The following is a 15,314-nucleotide window of genomic DNA, read 5'->3' as shown; positions in this document are numbered from 1 at the left end:
TTACATCAGAGCAGTACTTGGCGCTTTAGTTGTCTTTTCTGAAGCTAAAATTGTGGGAAGGAGTGTTAAAGAGCGTCTGCCAAAGAGCTTTCCTAGAAGATGCGATAAGATCTCTCCAAACTTCATTCACGGCTCTTTAGTGCTATTGAATCACCCCAAAGAACGTGTATTCTCTAAATTACATCTGTATTGTTGCTCTAAAGAGGGCACTTGATGGCCCTGTTTGCTGAATGGTTTTCCTCATCCTTCTAATGACTAGGTGGGGCAAGTGGCGATCGTGCTGCCTTTGTGATGGAAGAGTACTTTCTGTGCCCCTTAGTTTCCAGCAGGCACAAGTTGGGGGTGTGCCTGTGTCAGAAGTTTGCATCAGTGGGGCTGTCATGCACTCATTAAACGGGATTTGTCTTTTTTGTTAGCCTTTGGAGCTGAATTGGGTCTAATTGCAGTCCAGCTTAGATTCTTGTTTTCCTTTTCTCCTCTGTAGTTGGTCAAGTAAAATTTGGTGCACCCTTGAGGAAAGAGACAGAGCCACATCGTGAGTTTGTGAGTTACAAGCAGCGTGGGCTATGCTCTGCACATTATTCCCTGCAAATGTCTGTGGAGGAGGAGAAGTCCAAGGTGTGTAGCATACCTCCTTAGCGCTACTGAAGTTGGTAGTGATTTTTCTGACAAGTGACATATTGGTCCTGGATCTTTTGGTGCCATTGCAGTATATGCAGCAAGACCCCTTATTTGTGGGCTCTGCCAGGTGTGATGTATGTGCTAACAGCCCTTGGTCTTGTGGGTTTCCTCTATGCTTTATACCTCATTGCCAAGTATATCATTCCCTTTATTTATAGAGTTATTTTTTTAATTGTAGAATTACTGTGCATATTCAAATGTTTCTCTCCCTTGTGCTTGTATCGACACTTGAGCCACGCCGAGTCTGGCAGTTGATGTATTCTGTGAAGGTGTGTTGCCAATGTTTTCATCCTACGGACCTGTCAGTACAAGGGGTGTGAGAACTCAAGCAGTGAGGGAAAAGGTGTCTGTGCTGCCTCACGCACACGATTGCAGCAGCTTCCTCTCTTCTGTGGAGACTGTTGCTTTCCACACTTGTGCACTTGGGCAGTTTCTTCACATTCCTGGATAAAAAAGACACTCCTTTGCTTCCTTACTGCAGACTTCTGTGTTCTCTTTGTTTTTCTAAGGCAGGTGTTGAGGTGAAAAAGTTGGCTTAGTGCATAGGTGGGAGGGACACTGGCTTTGCTCTGAGTTGGTTTTGGGAAGGGTGTGTAGCTGGGAATGTAATTCCTCTTCTGAAGGCTACAAACTACACGTGAGTGGGATTTCTGGCATAGGTTTCCTTGTACTGCTCTGTCGTTGTACTAAAATCTCCTTCCCGGTGCCTTGTCCTTTGGTAGTGGGTCAGCTGGCTCTGGGTGTATGAGTTTGTATGTGATCTTGCTCTTCCTCAGCAACGGCTGGACAGGTAGTCTGCAGGCTCTAGTGCCCGTTGGAGACAGAGGAGAATAGCTTACCACATCTCACGTAGGACTTAGGCAATTGTTTCAGATACGTTATTTAGACCTTGACATGACTGCATACCAACATCATTTCGGAGCCCTGGTTATACAAGTGTTTCTTAAACATGGTAATGAAGTCAGTGTTTCACCGTAAACTCATCAGTTAACTCCAAAAGATTTTTGAACTGATTCCAAGTTATCCTGGCTTTGCTCCCCTGTTGCATTGTCTGGATTATAAAGAAAATACAATTGGTAGCATCGTATAGTTCAAGTTATAATGCTTGGCTCCTTAAGAATTTCATTTATTTCTACAGACACAGACTCATAATTGCAAAGAGATGTTAAGGGAGAAGCTGAAGTTTTAAAAATACTTCTTCTGTTTCTTTCTTGCTTTATCAGTTACTGACCAAACCAAACCAGTTAGCGGACGACTTCATGGGGCAGAGACGTGTTTTCCTTGCACCTTAGGAACCTGAGTTGCTAAACCGGGGAGAGGGATTTTCTGCAGGGACTAAAGCACCACTTTGGAGAGCACTTCTTTGTCCGGTGTTGTTGGGAGGGAGGAGCAGAGCCTTTTCCTACCTTGTGGGTTAGCAATCAGGGCCTTTGCACTTTGGAATGGCCGAAGCCCTTGCTGCTCCAAGAAGGGACTTGAAGGATCCAGATTAATTCTGCTGATAAGGAAATCTCTTCGTATGGTCTGCTCCTGTTGGAGTTTGGGTATTTGAAACCTGTCCAAAGAACTTGCCTCATCTCCCTGCCTGTAAGGAAGATCCCTGATTGCTTGTTTGGATCTTTCTGAAGAGGGCAATTAACTGGTCCACTGCTCCTATCAGAATGAAGCATGCAGTCCTGATCTATCCTTTCCAGATAAAACGGAGCTATGATTTTGAAAATGATGATGTTGGGTCTAGAGACCAAAGAAAAACTGCATTTTGTCATTAGATATAGAACCGATGGACAATTTAAAGTGGCATGTCAAATGCGAACTAGAGCTCTGTTCACAGAATGGCTGCTCCAGCAAAGAGCCTTAGCACAAAGCAGGCTGAGGGAGAGGTTTGTAACAACCTACACGCTCTTTTAAATGCAAGCGGGAGCAAGAGGTGCCTGTCTGTTCCTCCAGCACTAGCAGTGTGGATCCCTTTTCCTTACAGCAGTTCTTCTGACCCTTTTGCTTCTGTCTCACTAAAGCATGCTTAAATTTGATGTTTATAAGGCAAAGGAGTGGACCACTGCAGCATGAGGAGTTACTGGTGGTGGTGCCTGGAGATGTGGAACTGACACGTACTTGCCTCTAACTGAGGCAGTTTGTCGCTCATTGCCACAGCTCAGGTGGTGAACAATAATCCATTCTTTTGGTGTGACTCGGTAGTGTCTGGTAATGTGACCGTACCCTTCGCTGTGTTTTACCTCCATCCCCAGAACTGGCTTAACATGGTTTGAGTTTCAACTAACAACTTTTTTTTAGCAAGAAACTTTCGCTTTGTGTATACCTGGCTTTCAGTCACAATGTAAATAACTTGAGTGTCTTGATCTCTGTCTAACAAACAGCCTGGCAGTGGTGATTTTTGGACGATTCAGAAGAAAAATACTACACTGCAAGATCTAACCTGGTATTTTTCATCTTATACCTTTCTTTGTCAGTGTTAGTTTTGTCTTTGTTTTCCTTTTTCAAAGCTCATGTTTTGCCCTGTTGTACTGGTGTTTTCATCTGTGTAAAAGCCATTCAGTATAAGGATGAGTCTAGATGTGTGTTTCTGTAATGTAGGAAGGAATTCTTAGTATGTGCAGTACTGAAAGCATTTCACCCGTATTCATGTTTAGTTGAATCATTTTTATAGAAGGGGCTCAGTATTAGGCACTCATTCTAATTTCTTTATTTAACTGCCTTGCAAAGCATAACTTGTTAATTTTTTTGAAAGTGATTAAAAATAGAAGAGACAGTCTCTTTGTATTTTTGTCTGGTAGTTCCTTTAAACAGTCGCATGAAAGACTATGAAATTATATAAATGTAAGTCTCTCAATTCTCCAGATGGTAATTATGTGACAGAATGAATATACACTGAATAGCAATAACAGAAAGTGGTGTCCTAAGTGTTTTCAGTGGCATTTGGCATCATTTACAGTCTGATACATTTTCGACATTTACTGCACTGCTAAAAAAATTGGTTCCTAGCTTTGCAGTGTAGAAATTACTCTGGAAAGAGAGTTTTCTTATTTCTGTGCTCTTTAGGCACTGTGTAGTTCAAAATGTAATGCTTTTAAGTCTTGGACATCTTCATATACTGTTAAAAAAGTTAAAGAAATATTCTGTACTAGATGAAGAGCATTATTCTGCTAACTTTCTTTGATTTGTGAGATGTTTCATAGAAGTGCAGTGAGGGGAACATGGAAGACTGGGGTGCTTGGGAATGTCTTGGTTTGTTTTTCATGTGGTGTTTTTTGTTTTGGATTTGTTTGTTTGTTTTGGCATGAGTTGGCTTGGTGTGACGTGAATCTGCCAATACCATAGTTACTGAGAGCTTAGACTGTCTTCCCCATTCGTGGAAGGAATTTCCTGTATTGCTTGATTGTAAGAATGTTTCATAAATTGTGTTGAGATCAGTAGCTTAGATTTCTCTGTATGCGGTGGGAGCACCTCCATCGTGTGCAATTGCTCTGGTTTGGGGAGTGTAGTTTTGGTTTTTCGGTTTGGTTTTCTTTTGGTTTCATCTTCTCAGTTTAACACTTTTTAAAACCTGCCTTTTTCAGCATACTTTCAGTGTTTGTCGCATGTCTTGCTAGCCTCGTATTTGGGGGTCTGAGAGATGAAGGAGAACATGTCTCCTAACTGGACTGTCCTTTCCCATCCTTCTTTTGCCCCATGCCGTTCAGTACCCTCTTCAAAAATTATTACTATGACCAAGCTTATAAAGTACTGTTGTTGTCCCATTCGTGGGAAGGTTTTCAAAGTCAATCGACAGCACTTTCTGTGTTTCACTGCTTTCTTCACAACCTCCTGTGCTCATTGTGAATCAAAGAGGAGAATTCTGGTTTGGTGGCAATGCTTCACCCATTTCTGAGGTTTTTCCAGTAAGACCTAATCCTTCTTGAAACTAGGAGAACTATTTAGTAGTTGGTTCCTTCTTCTGTTGTGGACCAGCACACACTGATCAGACTTTCTCTCTCTGTCTCTGTCCTTCCCCCACTCCTCGCTCCTGCTCTGACAGTATTGGCTTCGGCTATGTTCACTGAGGGAAGTGTTATATGGATTTTTCAAACATCATCAAGAGGAAAAGACTAGTTTTTCAGAAGCATAATATATCACCTACTACTGTTGGGGTCTTTCCCATGCTGTTTTACTGGGTTTATAAAATACCTTATGAGCAGCAACTCTTTTGCGGAGCAACGTGTCTCTAAGATCCTACCCCAAAAAATCATCAGAAATTGAGACATATTTGGGGCATCATGAGTCATAAAAGGTATACAGTCGAGGTTGGGAGCAAATCTGGGGAGTGCGTGAGAGTTTTTTTACCTATTACCTCGCATTTGGCACAGCTGGATGGATCATATGGCAGCTTATGCAGTCACCATGCACATTACCTTTTAAAAACTTGACAGCTACGATGTGGTTACCCTTAAAAAGCATTCCTCTCCTTTTCCTCTTCCCCCTCCCTCTGCCGCTGTGCTCCTGAAACAGCTACCTGGATCTGCCAGAAGGATGGAGAAATTCAGTAAAGGTCTTTTTTGCAGGGAAAATTCCGTGTCCAAAGCCCAGTATCCCTTCATGCAAATGGCAAACAGACAAGAACAAGATAGTACTCCTCTTTGATCTTCTACAAATGTACCCCTTTGATTCGTATCTAAAGACAGAATAACAGAATATTGTGCTCTAGGTACAGGGCTCTTCTCTTTTTCAGGGTAGATCTTTTTTAGTTTTTCTGCACCTAGACAACAAGTTTCTGAGGAACTTACTAACTTGGGCACCTTCCGCCGTTTCAGATTGCCTTGCACATTCTGCTTCCTGTCATTTCGAGTTCCTCCTGTTTCTATTCCGGTCATTGCGCTGTGTTTTGGCAGCTGTTTTCTGACAATCTCGTTTGCCTCAGGAGCAGCAGAGGTACGCCGGTCTTTAAAAAATAAAAAACAAAAACAGTCTTACCTTCCTTGCACATTAGACTTCACATAGGGTAGACCTCAAACAAATGCTTCTCCCATATTTTTCCCTGTCTTTCTGTGTACTTTAAAATCATTTGTTTGGATACAGACTCAAATAAGTGGGAGAGCTGAGCATTGCATTTGCAGTGAGCTCAGTAAATGGTTTGGATCAAAGTAATCTTCTCAAAAAATATGTGCACCTTTGCTCTGGAACAATTTTTGAGTTTTATGCTATTGATCCTGGGAGAAGCACCTGAAAATCCAACAGCTAACGACATGTATGAGTGTTCATCTTGTATTGCGGCAGCCACCACGATGACAGTCTCGGGAATCTACCTGAGCTGGTGTAGTAGGACCCAATTTCTGTCAGTTGAAATGTTTTTGCTATAATTAAGCCTATGTTCAGAAGCAGTCTCAAGTACGTGACATGCTGAGGAAGAATGTGCAGCTTCTTTCAGGTTCTTGTTTCCACCAGGTCGGTTCCCCGTTCGGGTTCCCTGTGTGGCGTTGCAATGGCTGTGTCAGTGTGGTGGAGGGAGGTGCGTGGGGTAGAGAGAAGGCGGGAGTAAGGGCTGTTAAACCCAGCTTCTGCAGAGCTGTTGCTGTATGTGTAAGTGCATCCACCTCCCAGAGGTGACGTGTTGTACTTAGCAGTGGTGGCGTCAGTCCAGGGGAATCTGTACGAGAATTTGGCTTCTAGCCCCAGAAGCCCCATTTCTAAGCAACAGAGCTTATTGTTGTTCTGATTCAAAACAAAAGGTCATGTTGAGCAAATAATAATATTTTCATTCAGGTTATCCTTATCTGCAAGGAGGTATTGTGGCAAAAAATCTTTCTTCCCTTTCATAGTGAGCTGAAAAATAATACCAGTTTGTTACAAATCTGTAATATAAAAACTCATGTATACACTGCATGTGGGTGAGCAGGCACTTCTTTATTGCAGCGCTGGACGCACAGGGGATCGCTCCACCACGTGTGCGTGCTTAGTTTCTCTGCTACAAAAGTTATACACAATCAAAGTATACATATTCATCATATTTCCAGGAAACAATTAACATATTCATACGATTTCCGAGAACTCGTTAATATATGTAAAAGCTCGTGAGGCATGTGCCTTCAGGTACACAGGTGGTCGTCTAAGGTCCTCTGGTGGTCATCCATAGTCTTCCTCATGGTGTCCTTTAGTTGAATGCCATCTTTGCTCAGGTTGGTTGCAAAATTCCATTCTTGGAATCTTCTTAAGTTTTCCTCGGTTTACTGACCAGGTCTACAACTTATCATTCTCTTGACAAGCAAATCCTGCCTATTCACAGTGCTACATTGTTCAGCAGTTAGTTTATGATGAAATCACAAATAGGTCATACCTCGTTACCTTCATACAGAATATATAAAATTTAATTTTTATTAATCGCTCTCTGGATTATACTATTCTATCAATATCCATCCTTAAAATAATCAATGGTTATTTCTATTAATATCTATTGATTGGCATTCTTGATATTTGAATCAAGGTGGGAAAGGTAAGGAATTTTCCAAGCAGCATCATTGGTGCATATCAGGTCACATTGTCACGGGACTCAAACCAGACTTTTCTATTCAGTTCTTCATCATTCCATCTCATTACTGTTAGTTCCTTAGTATGGAACAGCGACTCCCTGGTGAGGTTCCTATGGGTATTGTTTCTAACTGAACAATCCTAACATATGCATTTGTATTTTATTATTTTATTTATTAATCAAATTTAACCGTTCTATATGATTAATTCTTGATTATTTTTTTAAAAAATCAGAGTATTTACAAAAGTTCCCCCCTGTGAAAGTTTTGAAAATTATTTCAATACTTTCATTTTAATCAGTTAAGCTGATTATGTGCATCAAGTATAGATGCGAAACGAGTTAATCGATTCATCATCCTCCAATTTATGATATGTAGTATTACTGATAAAACAAGACTGATCAAAATCAGTATCAAGAGAATAACGATGGGGTGGCATAACTTATTTAGGATGCCTGTAGCAGTAGGTGACCATCTGAAAAGAGTGTCCCACCATTTATGTTCTGCACCTTTTCCACCCTCTCTAAAACACAGTGTATTTCTTCCACATTGTGATGAACAGTTATTAAAGTTCTGTGTCTGTTTCCCTTGACCTTTTTCAAAATTTTGATTACATCCTGGTTGTTGTAGCAATTGTTTCACTAAAGTGAGATTCATTCCAATGGGTGCAGGCAACAGTTCCTGAGTTAATGTATAATTAGATTGCAAGAGCTGGTGAGATGTGACTGGAGCCAAGTAAGAAAAATCACATCCCGTGATTTCAGTGAAATTACAAACACAAAAATTGGAGTGATTCCTAGTATGTATAACTACATCATCTACGGATATAAAATCACAAGCTGTTCTCAAACATACACAGCCCTTACCAATACATATATATAAGCAGTGTTTCAGGGTTTTCGTCAGGGCGAGTTTCAAAATGACTCAAAATGATTTTGTTCAGTATCTAAACAGATATCCTGACCTCTGATTGCATTACCTTCACAGACGAACCCTTGTTGTTCTCGTACAATACAAGAATCCAAATCCACAGGTTGCCATTTCTGTCCCACTTCTTGGGCCCATACTCTATGCTCAAATGGATAGAGTATGGTTCCATTGTGATTCAATCCTAATGCAATAACAGGGTAGATGGAATATATTGAAGCATTATGTATAGTTAATACAAAAGTTGTGGCTGTACTTGTGATGGGATCGTGGGTAAAGTTTACCAAATTCCACCAGGACTGGAGTTTTTTCTCTAAATCAGTGGCACTATCTCAAATTATTTTCCGAATCCCGGTGGGGAGATTGCCTTCTTCACCCTCTCTTATGATTGAAGCAGCCACTGATTGCGCCCACAGTTGAGCCTGGATACAACTGAGAACCAAAGATAGGTTATCTTGGGCCACACCGAGTGCATCTACAACGAAATTCATGGTCTTCCACATTCACCTTTTCCCATTTTGGTAATATGTTTGACAACAGCCACTGGTTAGTTTCTAAAGTCAATAGGGAAGATTGCAAAGGCCGTTGTAATTTAGCCAAGTCACTAGATGTAGTAGCCAATTTGTCTCCTGACATATTTTCCTAATTTGCCTTTTTAATGTCTGATTCATTCTTTCTATTTTTCCACTTGATTGAGGCCTCCAAGGGGTACGTAAATTTCAGGTAATTCCCAGAATTGTACTAATATTTTGTACTACTTCTGCAACAAAATGTGGGCCTCTATCAGAAGATATTCTAATAGGTACCCCAAATTTTTGAATTATTTCTTGTAACAACCATTTAATGACTTCCTTTGCTTGATTGGTCTGACAAGGAAAAGCTTCAGGCCATCCTGTAAAAGTATCAACCCCCACCAGAATGTCTATCGATACCCTTTTTGTCTGGGTAATTCTGAAAAATCAATTTGCCAATAATCTCCAGGTTGTACTCCCGATTTCAAGGTTCCCATTGGAACTTTTCTCTTTATCACCGGATTGTTTCGCAAACAAATTTCACACTTGGCAGAAATCATTTTAGCCATTTCTAACATTCTTACAGAATGTTACACCACATATCTCTTTAAAAAGGTGACTAATGCTTCTGGACCCCAATGGCACTCTTTATGTTTTGTTTGTAATATTTCTCTCATCAGAAGTGGGGGAATTATTACCTGTCCCTGAACTGTGACCCGCCATCCTGCTAAATTTCTTTTTGCGTCTAATAACTTCCCTAGTTTCTCGTCTTCCTCTGAATATTTAGGTTTCTCTTTCGGTAATGTAATGTTCTTTGTAGGGATTAATGCCATTTGTAAGGCATTCCTTTTTGCTATTCCTTTAGCTGTTCTATCAGCTAATCTGTTCCCTATAGCTTCTTTCATATTTTCTGATTGATGTGCTTTACAGGGCATGATTGCCACTTTGATCGGTCGCTGGACTGCTTGTAACAATTTCAATATTTCCTCTTTGTATTTGATGTTTGCCCCTTGAGAGGATAATAGTCCTCTTTCTTTCCATAATATCCCATGGACATGCACTACACCAAAAGCATACTTTGAATCAGTCCAGATATTTACTTTCTTTCCTTCGCTCAGTTCTAACGCCTTCGTCAAGGCTATCAGCTCTGCCTTTTGCGCTGAGGTGTTGCTGGGCAAAGCATTAGCCTCTATGACTGATCTCTCCGTTGTTACCGCATACCCAGCGTAGCGAACTCCATTTTCCACAAAGCTGCTACCATCTGTGTACAGTTCCCGGTCAGGATCCTCCCATGGTGTGTCTTTCAGGTCCTGTCAGCTGGAATACACCTGTTCGACAGTAGCTAAACAGTCATGTTCCAGTTGTCCTTCTTCCTGCACAGGATTCAGGAAAACTGCAGGGTTAACTAGGTTAGTTGTTTTTAGCATCACATCATCTTGCTCCGTCAATATTACTTGATACTTCATCATCCTGCTGGGAGAAAGCCAGTGACCCCCCTTTTGTTCCAAAACAGTCACCACCATGTGTGGTACATATACCACTATCGTCCGTCCCAGAGTTAACTTTCGGGCTTCTTGTGTGAGCGTTACCGCAGCAGCGACTGCCCGAAGACAGGTCGGCCATCCTGTACTTACTGTGTCCAGTTGCTTGGAAAAGTACCCCACTGGTCTCTTCCAGCTTCCCATCCGTTGGGTCAGCACTCCCAGGGCCAGATGCTGCCGTTCATGAACAAACAACTGGAAATCTTTAGTTAAATCCGGAAGTCCCAAAGCAGGAGCAGTCATCAGGGCCTGTTTCAGATCTTTAAAGGCCCTTCGCTGTTCTGGGCCCATTCAAAGGGAGGTGTCCCTTTCTGGGCCTCATACAACGGCTTAGCTATTAGACCGTAGTTCATGATCCATAGCCTGCACCATCCAGTCATTCCCAGAAAGGCCCTCAGTTCGTGAACATTTTTCGGTTCTGGTATACATACTACAAATGGCGTCTTCTCGGTTTGTTCCCAACTGTTGTTGTCCTTTTGAAATTTCAAAGCCCAGATATATTACAACTTGACTTGCTGCTTGAGCCTTGTTTCTGGATACTTTGTACCCATGAAGTCCCAGAAAGTTTAAAAGGTCTATCGTTACCTTTACGCAGGTTGCTCTGTCCTCGGTGGCGATCAGTATATCATCCAGGTATTGCAAAAGTAGGTGACCAGGTAACTCTGGATGACTTTGTTTCCACATCTCGAGCTCTTTTGCCAGTTGATTGCCGAAGATGGTCGGGCTATTCTTAAATCCTTGTGGTAGTCTGGTCCATGTTAATTGTGTTCTTCGTCCTGTTTCTGGATTCTCCCACTCAAAGGCAAACAATTTTCTACTTTCCTTTTCCAGAGGTATGCAGAAGAAAGCATCTTTTAAATCAAGCACTGTAAACCACTGATGACTTTCCCTTAAAGTTGTCAAAAGGGTATATGGATTCACAACTACAGGGTGAATATCCTTTACTATCTGATTTATTGCCCTTAAATCCTGAACTAATCTGTATTCACCTGAAGGCTTCCTAACCGGTAAGATTGGAGTATTATATTCAGATTCACATTCTTCCAAAATTCCACATTCCAAAAATTTATCAATTAATTTCTTAATTCCTTGTCTAGCTTCTGATTTTATTGGGTATTGTTTTATTCTTATCGGTTTGGCATGTTTCTTTAATTCAACCTTTACAGGCCGGGCTACCTTTGCTCTTCCAGGTATTTCTGTGTTCCAGACCGTAGGTATCACAGCCTCATCTACTTCTTGTGGTATTTCTTGCATTTTTGCTTTTTCTTGTATCATTAATATATCCCCTGTCTTTGATTCAGGTCTTTTTAAATAAATGTCCCCTTTTTCAAAAATTATTTGTGCATTTAATTTAGAAAGCAGATCTCGTCCCAACAAGGGCATCAGACATTCTGGCATATCTAGAAATTCATGTGTAATTACCTTACTTCCAAATTTCAGATTAAGGGGTTTTAGGAATGGCCTTTCTTCTTGTTTCCCGGTCGCTCCAATTACACTTGCAGTTTTATTTCCTGATTTATAGGTGTTCAGAACAGAATACGTTGCCCCGGTGTCTACTAAAAATTCGACTGCAGAGTCTCCCAGCTTAATTGTAACCAGAGGCTCAGCTGGGCTCCCCTCCGGTCCTCTTCATTCATCCGAAGTCATCATTCTCACAGCCTTCTGCTGATTTGCTTTCAATCTGGGGCAATTTTTTTCCCAATGCCCCTCTTCCCGACAGTACACACACTGATTCGTCCCTAATGACTTATTAAATCCTCTTTCCCCAAAATTCCTAAAACCTCCTCTTCCCTTGGCTTGTCCCCTTCCTCTGCCTCTCATCAAACTTCTTGTTAAAACAGCCAGCAGCCTATTTTCCCTAACTTCCCTTTCTTTCTTCTTTTTCTGTTCTTCTTCTTTCTCCTGATTATTATAGACTCTCCATGCCACTTTGAGCAGCTTATTCAGATCCCTTGAATCTTCCCCCTCCAATTTCTGAAGTTTCTTTCTTATATCCGGGGCTGATTGCCCCATAAAGATAGAAGCCAACTGAACAGCCTGTTCCGGTTTTTCAGGGTCCAGATTAGTGTACTCCCTGGCAGCAGTTTTTTTTAACCTTTCCAGGAATAATGAGGGGGATTCATTTTTTGTCTTGTTTTACTTCATATAATTTTGACCAATTCATAGCTTTTGGCAGTGCATGCTTAACTCCATACAGTAGCCATCCTTGGTAACGAGTCAATTTCTGTCTGTGATCCACAACATCCCACTGGGGATTCCCCAAAGGGAAATTCTGTTCTGTGCTTCCAGTAAGTATACCACTTGCACTTGCTGCCTCTGCCTGTGTCTTTTGCCGTCTTTAACACCATCTGTTTCTCAGTGCTGTCTAATAAGTTATCTCATACCACTTGCAAATCATTCCAGTCGGGATCCTGAGTCCTAATAACCGTTTCCACAACTCTAGCTACCCTTTCCGGATCTTCTCTGTACACTCCAGCTGCCTGTTTTCATGCCATTAAATCAACAATGGAAAACGGAACTTTCACGTTATCTTTTCAACAGCTAAAGCCATCGCTAAATTATCTCGACTTGTCAACTTACACTCCTTCTGCCAATCAGTTCACTGCCTTAAATAAAAGAACAAATCTACATATGGTACTTCTTTCCATTTTCCTTCCCTTCTACAAAACAACATTAACTGCAAGATAGTATTATAATTCAAAGTCTCATTCTTTGGCCACTTTTCCTGGTCTTCTAAAACATATAAAGGCCGCCAGTGATTACAATACTCAATCATTTGGCTCCTACTCAAATCATCATGCAGCTTATTCCAATGTGCTAACAAACATTCCAAAGGTGACGTCTCATCAATAGTTAAATTCCCCACATTCTTACTCTTAAACAGTTTTGTTAGTGCCATTCTATATATATATTTTTCTATATATCTTTATATATATAAAAATAACAAATATAACTATTATTGAATAAATACAAATATTATAGTTATATATATATTTAAATAACAAATATAAACAATATCTTAACCAATGCAAATATTTGAATTTTAATACCAATGCCAAATAGGTATAGAATATCAAATACGAAATTAACGCAAAAGACAATTGTCCCTCATGCAGCTTATTCCAATGTGCTAACAAACATCCCAAAGGTGACGTTTCTGGTGTTTTCTCATCAATAGTTAAATTCCCCGCACTCTTACTCTTAAACAATTTTGTTAGTGCCTTTCTATATATATTTTTTATAGATATATAAAAATAACAAATATAGTTATTATTAAATAAATACAAATATTATAATTGTATATATTAATAGCAAATATAAACAATATCTTTACCAATACAAATATTTGAATTCTAATACCAATACCAAATAGGTATAGAATATCAAATACCAAATAAATACCAAAAGACAATTGTCCAAATACACAAATGTCCAACCCAGCAGTAGCTTTCACTTATGACTTACGGGCAGACGCCTAGGCTTCCAATACACAAACGGGTACCCTCCAAGCCCCAACCTGCAAAGCTTTGGCCACGCCTTACGGGCAGGCTACCGAATGTTGCAAATGCAACACACCAATTCTAAAATTCCGGAATCCAAAAGTTCCAAAAAAACCAAAAGTGCCTTACCTTTTTATTTCTCCAGGGAACGTTGCGAGGAGCTTTTATGGGTCGAGGAAGACGGTCCTCCTCCGAGAATCCCTCGGTGCCGGCTGGAGTCACAAGCAACCATTCAAATATTTGCATTTGCAACTTTGTTAGTCTTACAGGATGTGATTTTAACTACACGGCTCCTGTTACTACTTATCAGTTGCTACAGTTTAATTATAGGTTGGTTCAGGATATACAGCCCACCCCTATTGGAATGAATCTCACTCTAATAAGAAAACTATTGCATCATGAAAATTTAAAGAGGTTATTAAAACAAGTTGAAGAAAGTGGAAGAAAGACTTTAATTACTGTCCATCATGATGGAGATGGGATGTGTTTAGGGGTTATTCCCCGTCAGCTACCAAAATCTTAAACATAATGACCCACCCGATATTGGTGTTACTAATAGCTACGACAACATTAACAAGTAAATCTTGGCCTTTGGTGTAAACTCAAGGAACTTATTGGACAAGTGTGGATGCTAAAACTAATAATGAAACTTAACGAACCACTTTTAAAAGCCAAAGAATTTGTTTAGGGGACAGAAAAGGGGAGAATGTTACAGGACATCTTGAAAAATAAGTGTTAAAAGCAAGTAAGAAGAATTAGAAGAATGTAAAGAAGATACTTCATAACAACTCCACCTGGCACTTAGACCTATTAGAGATAAAGACTGTCTTCACTGACTCTCTGCTAACTAGAAATAATGATTAGCACAAGGGCGAATGGTAGAAAAATAGAATGGACTGCCAAAATGGTGCCCTAGAGTTAACTCGTGTCATTATAATCTCATTCTAATGCTAAGGAACACACCTCCTAGCTAGAAAAGCCCCAACCCAAATAAGCCCCCTACTCGCTGAGCATGCGTGGTGAATTACAAGAGAACTGTAACCTTAAGATGAAGTAAGAAAAGTATTAACCAATAGTTAATTAAGGGGTAGCACCAGTAGGCGTAACTAACATTGTTAACTGTTTTAAATACCTGTCATGATTTTAACCCGGTGTGCATGTTAGGAGGAGAAATCCCCTTGCACCCGGCGCCGCAATAAACATGCCTGTTTATAACTCTGTGTGAGTTGTCAAGTTCGTTTCCGCGTGTCTATCTCCCAAATACAATCCCAGCAGCACACAGATGTCAATCTGTCTTACCTGAAATTCTTATTCCGACACCGACAGAGGATGTGACCTGAGCAGCTGAGGTTTACAAGAAGTCTGTGCGCTCAACAGTGAAGTGACACAGGATATACGTCTGGATCCGCATCGCCTGAAAGAAAATGACTCGCCGCTAAAAGGCACACAGGAGGTCCAGAACTGGACTTCAGTTTCAGGGGGGAGTGGGGTTTTTTTTGGGGGTGGTGGTGTTACACAAAGACGTACATGTCCATGGACAGCAGAACACAAGCTGTGGAGATCTGTTTCAAACGTTTTTGAAGCCGTTTTCAGCACTAAACAAGCATTGCAAACACACGTCGGTGAAGGATCCACAGC

This window comes from Gavia stellata, unplaced genomic scaffold, assembly GCF_030936135.1.
Source record: "Gavia stellata isolate bGavSte3 unplaced genomic scaffold, bGavSte3.hap2 HAP2_SCAFFOLD_66, whole genome shotgun sequence".
Taxonomy (NCBI): Eukaryota; Metazoa; Chordata; class Aves; order Gaviiformes; family Gaviidae; genus Gavia; species Gavia stellata.
The sequence above is the reverse complement of the archived record's forward strand: the minus strand, read 5'-3'. Positions refer to the sequence as shown.